Source organism: Palaemon carinicauda, chromosome 4 (assembly GCF_036898095.1).
Source record: "Palaemon carinicauda isolate YSFRI2023 chromosome 4, ASM3689809v2, whole genome shotgun sequence".
NCBI classification, from domain to species: domain Eukaryota; kingdom Metazoa; phylum Arthropoda; class Malacostraca; order Decapoda; family Palaemonidae; genus Palaemon; species Palaemon carinicauda.
Window position 1 is genome coordinate 71,727,818 of NC_090728.1, and position 14,752 is coordinate 71,742,569.

The window sequence follows — 14,752 nt, forward strand, 5'->3', positions numbered from 1 at the left end:
AAATCAGTAATTTTTAAACGAATGGATAGAACCACTGCAGATGTAAAAAGTAGATGATACAAATTTTGAGGGAAAATCATCATAGAACAGGTCCAGCAAGGCAATTACCAGTTACTGCAAATAGTGGTGCAGACTTCAATCTTAATTCTGGAAGAGGAGCTACAAACTAGCTATATGCCCTAGAATCATTTCTATCTACCTAATACTTGTGACAGACAGTTTTTTTTTTAATTTTTATAATGAAAAAAACTACCTCTTATGGAAGACATAACAGAAATAAACTTACATGCCCAGGAAATAAAGGGTGAAAGCTGACGAGTAATTTATCTGAATGGGTATTATTTGTTACAGTTTTTTTTTTTTTTTTTTTTTTTTCAAATCTGCATACTTTAGAGTTTAAACTACCCTTGATTCTCAATAAATCTTGTTCATATAAAATCGGATCTAATAGACATGAGCTTAACCTCTTCGACTGAGGTTTATTCCTCATTAATGCATCAATCTCCACTGCATATACATCAGTCTGTACACAATTGTTTTTTATTTTGCTTTTCTTAATACATCAGTAATTAGATCACCTAAGATTTTAGCTGTATTAAATTTACAGATATTTATAAATTTCAAAATCCAAGCAATTGTACCCTGTGCTTTACTTAAGTGGCTCTGATGGGTAAATTTAAACAATGGAGAAGGAGAACTTACAGCATCACACACCATATCCTTATAGGCCTACTTCTTCTGTAGTAGAGAATAAGGCTTTTCATTTAAGAGTAAAGGTTAAGGGTTTATCCGGCCAAGGAGGATCATGCTGCCATAAACTGTTCACCAAAAGTTCATAATGCAAAAATCGCCAAGAAATTTATTCATGGAAGTTATCGATTCCTTATTGATAGAAGACATACAACCATCTATGAGTTAAAACTTGGCTTTTGTTACCCCTATTTGCAATAAAGGGTTTCCATTTATAGAGATCATCATGTGTTATGGTCAGCTATATCACAAAGTGGATTATGTAAATTCTACTTCAATGTCTTATTACATTAATAATTAACTTAACATGATAATGTAGATAAATAGTAACAGCAAAAGAAAATAATACAGCAGACATAATACTAACTATATCTAATGAATAATATTTACAATATTTTACAAGATTCATAAAATACAGTTCACCTATTACTAGCAATTTACAGAAATTCGTCGTAATGTTATGCAGGCTTAGGATTTATAAGTCTCTATAATGTGAGACTCAGTCGATGACGAAACTCAGCGCCGGATTTTGAAGAATTATCCAAGACATAGCTTCATATGTAGTAGATGATAATCAGAAACACAGTTTCTGATGATATTTGATCTTCCAAGGTTTCCTTGGTTGCTTCTAAAAACTAATAGCGTTGTAAAATACAAATTTCGTTACAGGAGTCACAGAAATGTTTCCAGGAGAGCATATGTTTACTGAAAGATGGTCCATGTTAGTCTCTGCTTAATTTGTCTCCCATCTCCTATACATAATTCTTAGACCTATTTACTATAAAGTTCTTGAAAATTCCTGAAGGATTATCAGCAATATACACATCCGTCGAATACAAGACTTTCGAGAATTTACCATTACCTCTTGTTCAAGAAATTAACAACGCTTTTTAGTTACAAACCATTACAATATTTTAATCTTAATATTAACATTTAATATGTAAAATTGAATCTTTCTCAGATTCCATAACACAATATTGATAACTCTAATTTATGTAATAACACCATGCAAGGGTGATCTGAGAGCCAGTCCAACACATCAGAGAAACGGCTTTACTTAAATGCATAAAACTTTTTTTTTTTTAACTAACATTTAACATGTAACAGCCAAAAGTCTGAACAGATGCTGTTCTAGATCTGGGAGCCACCAGTGATATCTTAATAAAAACCATCTTGCAAAGGGATTCAAATATATAGGCTGCACAATCCAGTAACCCTTCTTTAAGGCCTCTCAATTAGCAGGCAGTTCCAACTTACCAAGGCTACTCCATGGTGTGTCTGAAATATAACTTCTAAGACTTTAAATATGTGACGCTCATCTCACATTTGTAATTCAACTTATATTTCTTGAGACAGTAAATCATTCGATTGAAAATATAACCTCCAAAGCTCTTGGGAAAGTATTGGATCATACATAGCAAAGAAACTTGAGAAACCTAAGGGTTTGGCCACACCGAATGCAACGAGCTTCGAGGTAGAGGCACGACTTCGGCGGCAAGGCAGCAACAAAACGATGTACGACCACACCAGAACCGCCGCACCTCTCATGCCTCCTTAGTCCTCCCTTACTCTGCAGTCGAATAAATACTAACTTGTTAACAAGATACTATAGCGTTTGAGTAGGAAATTGCTTCTGATTGAAAATATCATTGCTGAACTGGACAATAGATTATACAATGGAGTTTGAATTAATGATTTTATTAAACAGAAAAGGGAAAAAAGGTGAATTTTATCATTTACAGTTCCAGGCTCGTTTGTATGAAGGCAAATCTTATGAATAATCACGTATGACACATCAGACTTTTGATTCTTTGCTAGCAATACTGAAAGTAAGGCTCACTTAATAAGCAGCAAACTATAAACAGTCACTGTTTCTTATCCGGAAGTATGATTGCTTCACATATGATAAATTTCATGAAAAATTTTTGTGACTTTACCTTCAGAATTAACTAGTATTCGCATAAAATATATTGTTCAAACACAATGATACAGTATACGAAACTTTTTCATTAAAATTTCCCAACTCCATCTTTTAAATTTCCTGCGGTTATCTTTCAAAGCTCTTTGTTGGATATTTTCTCTCTCTCTCTCTCTCTCTCTCTCTCTCTCTCTCTCTCTCTCTCTCTCTCTCTCTCTGTACACACTCACATATATATATATATATATATATATATATATATATATATATATATATATATATATATATATATATATATATATATGTGTGTGTGTGTGTGTGTGTGTGTGTGTGTGTGTGGATATATATATATATATATATATATATATATATATATATATATATATATATATATATATATATATATATGTAACGATTTCAACGTCAGTTTAGGGACTTACACACATAAGTTGTTATCTATTCATTAGTTGTCTATTATTCATATGTATTAGACAAAGAAATGTGCTGGCTAATATAAATCACTGAACTGATACATCCCCCTTCTTTAAGAACATTTTTTAATGTAAATAAGAACATTCTGAAATACTAAAACCATATCATTATTAGTTACCACGCATGCAACACAAAGCTACTTTCAAATATTGAAACCTATTGTGTCTGCCTCAATGAGCTAGAGAATTCATCTCTTGTCAAGCACTCGTCTTTCCATAACCTTTTATAACGAATACAAAATAAACTGAAGTAATTAAGAAATTAAAGAATTATTACTATTAGCGAAGAGGAATACTAGACATTTTGACATGATATCACTTTCTGAACCATGATATAGAATAATACTAGAGATTTTTACACAGTATCACTCTCATTATGAGAACATCATTGCATCATCAACACAGCACCAGCTGCGTTATATTGGACAATTTTACCACACACATTTTAAATAATAGCACTCTCAATATAGGAACATCATTAAATCATCACCAGCTGTGCCAATCATTAAGATGACATTCACATAATATGCAGCTCATTGTTCATATCTCTTCGGTTTCTCAGCACTTCTGCTGGGTCACAATGTCACTGTAGTACCAATAGCTGGTTGGGTCGTGGATGGTGGTGGATATGTGAGCTTCCCAGTCACGGCTGCGGTTGGGGGGACCCATCGTTGGGGGCACCGATGGAGCTTGGTGTCAAGGGCTGCTGTTGATTTGACGTTACGGAAATGTTTCCGATTTTTATGGAAAAGTTTTTCCGTGACTGTCATGACAATGTACGAGCGAGGTTCTGACACATTCTCTTTCACGGTTGCTTCCCCCCATTTCTTTGAGAGTTAGCTCTGGATGTATACTCTTACGAAGCTGGTCTAGTGTAGAGTAAATATCGTAGTTTATTGATAATTTAATTTATATTGTTTTCATTCGTGCATTAAAGAGATGATACACAGCCCGTACAATGAGCCCCTCTCATGTAGATATAAGTATTCTATGTAAACTATGTAAGACTTTAGTCGTGAATTTCATTATATTCTTTATTCAAGTTAGAATATGTGATTTATGTATTATTTTTATGTTTGCTAAGAAGTCTTACGTAGTCTATTTGAAAGTTTTGTAGGATTCGTGTGAGATAGGAACAATGGCTTAGGTAATGTTCTTTTATGTTTTTATGATGTATTGCGTCATGTTAGAGAGAATTTCAGAACATGTGCTTTGGGAGATTTTCTATCACGTGCTGCTATAGAAAATTCCAGAATTCCCGGTGAGAGGATGCCATCTTTTTTTTATTTTCATTTCGAGGACAATGGGTGGGTGGAGCTAACAGGGGAAGTCTCGCGGGTGCGTTGCAGTTTGTCTTGGAGTTGCCTAAAACCCAAGGCCAATAGAATATTCGTCTTGACATTTATATCTAGTTGGAAATTTTGACGCAAAGCACAGCCCCACACTACCAGAACTCGATCCTGGAACCTTCGGGAAGTCGCCAAATCTGATATATATATATATATATATATATATATATATATATATATATATATATATATATATATATATATACAGAGAGAGAGAGAGAGAGAGAGAGAGAGAGAGAGAGAGAGAGAGAGGGGGGGGACCCTATGTTGGAGAGAAAAACAGGCAGACAGAGATCGAGTTATAATCGCAGCCTTCCTCTCTCTCACACACTTATTTTGGATGTGTTCAGTGCGTTCTAGTGTGTCCTCTCCTAAGTGACTGTATCACAAAGTGAATTGTGTGTCACACAAGACTTAAGCGAAGAAATGTGATGAATATCACACAGGATGCAGTAAAAGTTAAATTCTCCACAAAGGACAAACAGACCAAGGAAGCAAAATGCACCAGAGACATATTTTGAGGGCTGCTGTATTTGTCAGTAACACAAGAACTTGATCTCAGTATTGTCCTGTCCTACCCTCTCACCACAGTTCCTTTATTATTGTGTCTTATAACCGGTGATATGAACAAGATATCAAAGAGCACATTAATGGAAAAATTAGAAGCAATGGGAACCTTGAATGCCATACCAGACAGGACTGATGTCTATATTATTGATTCAATGTTCTTCTTCCGTACGCTTGACATGGCATCCACCTATGGGGGGATGGTAATGTCCCTTTTGAAATAAGCTTGTAGCACTGGTGAAATTGTACACATAGTCTGTGACACATATACTAATGGGTCAAGTATCAAGGACATTGAACATGACTTGTGTGGTAGGACACCCACTACCTACATAAATCTCTGGCTCGTCATGGAAAAGACCACCAGATCTCAACACGGCTTGAAGCACATCACAATGCAAAACAGAGTTTTTGGCCTTCTTGAAGGATGAATGGTCATCAGATAGATATGCATCGTCTCTTAAGGGACATCAGGTCTACCTTCTAGTGGAACATGAATGCTACCTTTACACTTCAGTAAGTGGAACTGTCAACAGGATCCTGGTTCATGAGCTTCAGTGCAGGCATGAAGAACCCGATACACGGTTACTGTACTATGCAAACTTTGTTGCTGTTAACCATGATGTGGCTCCAGTGATTGTTATTTGCAGTAACGACACTGACGTCTTCATCCTCATTCTCTACCATGCTAGGTTTCTTAATGCACAGATTTGGATGGATGCTGGCCTGAGTTCTAGAAATTCCAGGCATTTCATATATATGTCACAACTTGCAACCAAACTGACTGGACCTATATGCGATGCTCTACTAAGCTTCCATGCTCTGACAGGCTGTGATTACACAGCCTCTTTTAAGAGAAAGGCAAAGTGGAAGCCATTTGAAATAATGAAAAACAACCGTAAGTTCACATCAGCAATTGGTCACCTTGGAGACTCAGATGTCATTGATACAGATGTTGCTGCTGTAGTTGAAGAGTACTTGTGCATTGTCTATGGAGTTTGGAACCTGACAAGTGTTGATGAAGCCAGGCTTCAACTTTTCCGCAAGTTGTATGCCCTAAAGAAGGAAACTGATCCCTTGGATAAAATCAAAACTACAGACCCCTGTTGTCCTCCTTGCCAAAGAGTGTTGCAACAGAATTTGCTAAGAACTAACTTTGTTGCACACGTATTGAGGAATGCAAGGAAGCTGATCCAGTCTCATTTGGTCCTGAAGGACATGGCTGGAAAGTCCAGAATGGTAGATTGATGATTGTCTGGTTCACTGGCTCAAATACCCCTGATAAGTTAACCGTTGAAGAATCTGATGTACAGGAAGAAGAAGAAGATGATGATGATGATGATGATGATGATAATGAAAGTGACACTGAGAGCAGCCATTCCTCGGGTGAAGGAAAGAAAATAGATTTTTAGGGAAGTCCATATTAGTAATATTGCTGGAATAGATCCTACGTTCTTCAAAAAACTTTATTTGTATCTCTTTTTTATATTTTATGCATATTTAGTAAACCTTTAGTAAATTTTGATGTCTTATTTAGCCAAAATACAATTAAAACCCAAATCTGGCATTTCAAATGGCTAATCTTGACCTTTTGACCCCTGGTGACCTCTAATAATAAATTAACTAATTTAGTTTGATATCAAATAAATCTACTCATCAATAGCATCATTTTGGTATATAGTTCTTTATTCTAGGCCCAGTGAGAGAGGAGCTGCAGCCAATTTACTTTCCCCTACCCCCATATTTTGCCGAAAAATGAAAAGTCCGTTTCGGACAAAAGGGGTTAATAAAATCCACACCCACCCTTGCCCAACTTAAAGATACCCATTTTTGGATGTCCCATGGTAGACCCTTTCCAAAAATACCCACTAGAATTTTGGTCATCTCCGTTAAATAAATGGCTGCTAGCTCTCGTTCTAATAGGTCAATGCAAGATAAGGTACCTGTCTGAACATGAATGTGTGTGGGCTCTCCTGTATTAAGTAGTACCACATCTTAATTTTCATCAATTGATGTTGTAATGTAGTCCCTTGTATTTGCTAAAACATCGCTCCATAAACGATGTCTACTATTAAAGTCCCCCAACAAGAGAAAAGGTTGAGGGAGTTGTTGAATCACCTTTACTAAATCCTTATACGAAATGTTATCATTTGGAGGCAAGTACAGAGAGCAAATTACATATTTTCTCCCTATTTCAATCTGTACAACCACTGCCTGCAGAGTAGTGCGAATAGACAAAGATATTTGGGGAACATATCGACGAATGTATATGAGACTTCCGCCATGACTGCTTACTTGATGATCATATGGTGTCGTATAGCTAATATATTCGTGAGGACAAGGAGTATTGTCATCAAGTTTGCTCTCTTGTAGACATATAATTATTGGGGAGTGCTCATATTTGGCCCATAAACCTTGACAATTCCATTGCAAAATGGAGAAAAAAAACTATGGTTTATTTTATGGAAGAACTTTTGGATGAAGTCTTCTCATTAGTAATTTTTTTTTTATCTAAGTCCATTTCCCGTAGGTTTTATTAGAGAGGGTCTTGATAAATTGGGTTTTGTGTTTGTGATTTTCTTTTTGTCCTTTTGATCTAATTGTTGAGGGGGATGGTGGACCTCAACTTGAATTTCAAATTTATTTAAATTGTCCTCTGGTTGATCAGAAACATCAACAGACAAAACATCATATTTATTTGATGTCATAACTCTAATGTTTCGTATGGAAGGGAGTTAGAGAGAGGGAGGTCTCTCTCTTTTCCAATAAATAGCTACCAGGTTTTTGCACCTTCCCCATTACAGGTGCCCCTGGTAACTTGATATCAAGTGGATCCTCCATCAAATCAGGCAAGGATATGGCCTGAGAGAGGTTAGTACTATTGTTTGTGATGGGTAATGAAGGTTGTACAGAAATGGGCAACACCTCATTTTTAATACAACATGGCAAAGCTTTAGAAGGCAATATGCTTACCTCGTCATAAAAAACTTCATTATCATTAGAGGATGTATTTCTTTTCTTGGAATTACTGGCAGCACTACTTGGGTTTGATGTTTCCTGTGGTGTATTTTCTCTTGATTTTAATGCCTTTGCATAGCTGTTTGGTTTATTCTGCAGTCTTTTATCATATCCCACACCCATGGGTTCTACACTGGATTTGTTGAGGGCAGCTTCTTCAAATTTATAAATTTCGCAGCTGCTATCAGTGGATTTATAGTTTGAGATCTGGGTCAAATGCTAAACATTTTTTTTGCCAACTTTAGAAGGGTGTCCAATTGAAACGTTGTAGGGGCTTCTGTTTGAAAGGTCGAACTTTAATTCTCTCATTTTCAATAACGATGTGGGAAGGCACATCGGCATCCTGCAAAGTAAGGATAATCATTGACGTCCCAGGAACCTTATGCATTTTCCACACTGTTAATGGACACATGGCCAGTATTTCCTCTTGTGTAAATTCTTACAGGTCTTTATTGAAGACTACTCCCCTTCCGTAACTATAATTTAGGTGAGGTTTGACATCTAATATCTCATCATCACTACTTGTCTTGAGGTTAAACAGTATTACCAATTTCGTGCATGATTTTGCATGGGTTAGGAAGCTGTCTTTTTTTTTTTTTTTTTTTTTTTTTTTTTTTTTTTTTTTTTTTTTTTTTTTTAAAGCTAGATTTGTCACCTGGTTCGATGGTTCCAACCCTTTTTTCTAAATTAGTTTACAATTTTTTAGATAATTTCCAGTACAAAAAATAAGTACTATAGACACAAAGGTATTCTGATCATCATGCTTAGTATGGATAGAAAATATAATTAAGTCAAGACTGAATCTGCAAATAGTTGAAGAAGAAGAAGAAGAAGAAGAAGAAGAAGAAGAAGAAGAAGAAGAAGAAGAAGAAGAAGAAGAAGAGAAAAATGACCAGGATATGTGTAAGGATGCAGAGGAAATCATTGATACAACATTTGATGCCATTCAACAACATACTTACGTAAAAATAGAATATCCTATGGAAACAAATAATAGACCCAAGAGACTCTACCCAGACCTACATACTTTTAGGGAAGAGCAAGAACAAGAAAAAAGAAGAAAGATATAGTCTGCAATTCACTGAAAAGAGGGAATTGCAGATTTGGCGGAAGATGTTACTACAAGCATCCAAAGATATGCCATAATTATGAAATATATGGTAAATGTGCGTATTTAGACGGATATGGAGACAAATGCAGAGATCTCCATCCAAAAATATGCAAAAACCTGAAAGAAGGAAAAGGATGCAAATTCAACAAAAATGTCGATATATGCACCCTGCAACCATGAATGAAAGTCAGAAAACTCTGCAAACAGAAAATAAAAATAAAAGCATAAATGAAAAAAAAAATAAAATAAAATAAACAAGCCGAGTATATACCGCGCTATGCCCAAATATGCACAATAAGAGCCCAACTACAAAGAATGCATCTATAATGCCAGGGGTTGGTGTAGATATGGGGATAATTGCAGGTATACACACAAAAATAAATATGAAGGTGAAAGAGCAAATATAATAGAAAGTTGAATTTTTTTAATGGCAGAATTCCTGGAAATGAAGAAAAGAGCATCATATCAGAACAGGAAGGAAGCATGGGAGAATCCATATTATTACCAATATTAAATAATGGGGATGAAACACAAACCATGATAGTGATGAATGCACAGGGTTTAGTTACGAGTAACTCTAAAAGGAAAATAGAGTTCTTAGAACTAACCCAAATTGAAAAAAATAGATATGTTAAATATAAGTGAAACATGGTATTCCCAAGAGACTGGCAGTGATGACCAGGTAAAGGGTTTCCAAACATATAGATCAGACAGAACAAATAGGAATCAAGGGGGAACCGCAATTTATGGAAGAGACATAAATCAAGGAAATGTCTGTGAAAAATACAGGAACACAGAATGTGAATTGATTGTGGTAGACTTTGAATATGAAAAATTAGTGAATATTGTAGTCTACAGACCCCCAAATACTAAGGAGTTTGCCATAATAATAGAAAAAATAGATGATAGATGTAGAAACCATAAAAACGGGAATATACTCCTATCCGGAGATTTTAACTTTCCCTTCGTGGATTAGAAAGAATGGATAGAAGAAATTGGCTGTGTATATACATATAAAAAAGAGAGCAATAGTAGCGCAGAAGATAAGAGACAGTTTAAAAAGCTTCAAGATATGCTATTAGAACATAAAATGCAACAAATAAATCACATTCCAACAAGAAAGGACAATGTCCTAGATTTAGTATTTGTGAATGAGGTGAATTATGTTAAAGAAATAATAGTGTATAACACGGGAATTTCAGACCACAATATCATAGAATTAATAGTCCATTCCAAAGTAAGTGAACGCAGAGATAAACAAAGCACAAAACGATGGGAAGGATATGGAAAATATAATTTCTATTGTAAGAATATAAAATGGTCAGAAAAAAATGAAGAATTGAACAAAGATTGGAAAAATGTATTAGTAAGTGATAATATACAGGTAATTACGGATATATTATATAAAATACGGGAGAAAATTGTTGAAAAATATGTACCGAAAAAAAATAAACATCAGACATGCATACCAAGAGACAGAAGGATCTTATTTCAGAAAATTAGAAAGTGGAAGAAAAATCTTGCAAAAGAAAAAATGTGTGGAAAATGATGGAAATAAAAAGTAAGATAGAAAATGATGGAAATAAAAAGTAAGATAGAAAATGCAGAAAAAAAGATTATACGATCGAAAGAAAATGAAAAAAGGGACTTAGAAGAAAGGACACTTCAAAATATCAAGAAAAACCCCAAAGTACTTTACTCCTATGCAAAAAAGATGAATAAAGGGAGATTAGAAATAGACCCTCTAAGAATGGAAGGGCGGTTAACAAATGAAAAAAAAATGGAAATATGTAACATATTAGCAGAAAAATATAAGAGTGAATTCACGCCAAGAATTGCGAATGAGAATAATGAAACAGAAAAGAGAGAGGAAAATAGCGAATATCTAACAGATATAGATATTAATGAAGCAGATATTGTGCAGGCTATAAGCAAAATTAAAAATGGATCAGCGGCCGGGCCAGATGGAGTTCCAGCGATTTTGTTGAAAAAACTGCACACACTGTCGCGAAGCCGCTTGCAATACTGCTAAGACAAAGTGTAGATATGAGCGAGATATAAGTTAAACATAAAGTAGCATATATAACCCCTATTTTCAAAAGTGGATCAAGACTAGAGGCAAGCAATTATAGACCAGTTAGTCTAATATCACATATTATGAAAGGGTATGAAAGGGTAATGAAAAAGAAAATAATGAATCATTTGGTTAAAAATAATTTATTTAATATAGGTTAACAGTTTTGTGCCCGGAAAAAGTGCACAAACCCAACTGATAGCACACTATGAAAACATATATAAAAATATGATAAATGAAAAAGACACAGATGTGGTATATCTAGATTTTGCAAAAGCCTTTGACATGGTAGACCATAATATATTAGAAAAAAAAATGAGAAAGCATAATATTAAGGGAAAGATGGGAAAATCGATAAAAGAATTTCTACAAAACAGAAAACAGATAGTGGTTACAAATGACGAGAAATCAGATGAAGCTCAGGTAATATCTGGCGTGCCACAGGGTACGTGTTAGCTGCACTGCTGTTTGTTATTATGATCTCAGACATAGACTGTAATGTTAAAGACTCTGTAGTGAGAAGTTTTGCCGATGACACAAGAATAAGTAGAGAAATTACTTGTGATGAAGATAGGAACTCATTACAAAGAGATCTAAATAAAATATATGAATGGGCGGAGATAAATAGGATGGTATTTAACTCTGATAAATTCGAATCAATAAGTTATGGAAACAGAGAAAGAATGGTATATGCATACAGGGGACCTAATAACGAGACAATCATAAACAAGGAAGCAATTAAAGACCTTGGTGTAATGTTAAACAGGAATATGTTATGCAACGACCAAATAGCAACACTGTTGACTAAATGTAAAGCAAAATGGGAATGCTATTCAGACACTTTAAAACAAGAAAAGTTGAACACATGATTATGCTGTACAAAGCTTATGTACACAGTACACTCGAGTACTGCAATGTGATATGGTACCCACACTGCCAAAAGGATATTGCACAAATAGAGAGTGTACAAAGGTCCTTTACTGCCAGAATAGAAGAAGTTAAGGACCTTCACTACTGGGAAAGACTGCAATTTTTAAAATTATACAGTCTAGAAAGGAGAAGAGAACGCTACATGATAATACAAGCATGGAAGCAAATAGAATGAATTACTGAAAACATCATAGAGCTAAAAATATCAGAAAGAGCAAGCCGAGGTAGATTAATAGTGCCCAAAACTATACCAGGAAAACTAAGAGAGGCACACAGGACATTAATCCACTACGCAGCAGCATCGATAACGCAGCGACTATTTAATGCGCTGCCAGCTCATCTAAGAAACATATCAGGAGTGAGCGTAGATGTGTTTAAGAATAAGCTTGATAAACACCTAAGATGCCTCCCAGACCATCCAAGACTGGAAGATGCAAAATACACCGGAAGATGCATAAGCAACTCTCTGGTGGATATACGAGGTGCCTCACACTGAGGGACCTGGGGGAACCCAAACATAGAATAAGGCAATAAGGCGAGGCTCGGCAACAAGCCACATTGGTGGTTTTGGCTTTCTATGGGAAGGCATAGTTATATCAATATTTTTTTCTAACCAGTCAGCAGGTTTATACACATCCAAATTGTTTGGTCTCCTTTCACATAGGGCACCCATGACATTTAAGTTATTAGTTGTGATATTAATGATGTTACATATTGCATTAAATACTTCTTCATGATCAATTTAAGATATCTATGAATGCTATTTTTAATTTTCAAGTTTCATTCTTATTTCTTTTATCACTCCATAGCATTTAAATGTTTAATATAGCATATCCTAATCAGTATCTATTGAAATTTGGGTAACATGAAGGATTCGAAGTTTTCCTGTGTTACCCGACTTACTGGGTATTGAAACATTAGTAGAAGGGTCTTTTTTTGTTCCTAGGTCATCAACAGAATTGTCGTTAATCAAATTAGCAGAGGTCATCAACAATACCGAGGGAGAGTCTGCATATCCAGGGGCTGGGGGTTGGTTGCTTAAAGGATCCATAAGACGGGGTTGAGATGGGAAGGGGGTTAGTTGGATTTACCTGCTCGAGAATGTTAAGGCATCAAATGTCAGAAAGGAAATTAACACTCCCCACTATCGGTACATGAGAGTATACTTCTTAGATCATCCACTCCATATCCTACCCGAAGGATAGCATCAAAACAGATATAGAGGCACAGGTGTAAGCTGAACCCACCTGTTAGGATTGAGACCAAGAAACTATGGAATCATCCTCCCAATATCTGTAATGATGGGCTTCCGGCAAGAAGCCAACAGTCCTACCCCATGCGTTGGACTCCCCGGATTCCGAAGACCCAATACTTGAGAATAGTTTCGCCAAAAAGGTACCAACCATCTTCGAGATGGCTGAGATCATCCAATATTCTCATATATAGCTTTGAATGCAAATACAGATTCAGATTCGAACTGGGTGAGCAATTTCCCCAAGTCCGAGAGTCCTCTTGCCCATCACAATGCTTCAACATGAAAACAATATTTCCTGTTGAAGCACAATGACTTTAACATAGCATTTTCTCGTTAAGAGGGAGTGTGGAAGGAGTTGCGCTTCGATCCAACATAGTCTTTCAAGCTAGTCAGTGATGCCGCAGCAGTATATAGATCAAGTTTATATGTTGTTGAGTTTTGTTAGTAGCATCTGTTTTTTACAGAATATCATTCCGAAGGTGGTGTGAATTACTGTTTCAAGGTGATTCATCTGTTTTAACCATCTTTCTGATTCACAGCGTACACCTTTTTTCTTCAATATCATCAACATTATGTTCAAGTACCTCCTTAATCTGCTCATAATCATGCTTAAGAGCCTTAGTTGCATCAGCTCCATAGGACCAGCTCGTTGTTGTGGCACGTTTGAGAGTCAATGAGGAATGATTATTCTTTAAAGTCTCATCGAGAAGTTGATTCCGATTGGTTGAAATTGGGAAGATGACAAACAGCTTTTCAAGAAAGTCAAAGAAATGTACAACACCTGAGCAGCATTCTACAGCAATTTTACCAACCAGGTTAAGTGAATGTTCTACACAAGGGATCCAGGATGCAAAATTGTTTTCCTCTCTCACTCTGGCTTGAAGATCATTGTATTTACCACCCATGCTTATGCACTGTCGTAGCTTTGTCCACGGTAGTTTCAAAGGTCTAGGTCATATGTGTTCAAAGATTCCGTCAAAGCATTGTACATATCCTCAGAACCGTGCCCTTTGTTCGCCATAAAGGTTACAAAGCATTCCATAGGTCTATCTTACTCTATGTACCTTAATACAAGGGTCAGTTAGTCTATGTGGGGTGCATCGGGTGTGGAGTCCAAAGAGAGTGAGTAGTATTTTTACTTTTTTACTCTAGAAATAATTTCTCTGAGGAGTAGTTCACATATTATGCTGATAACTTTTTCCATTATTGTACATGTATATGATAAATAGTTTGTGTGAGCCTTTTTCCTATTGGCTTTAGTTTTGATAAGCTGTGCAAGAAAGTCAATG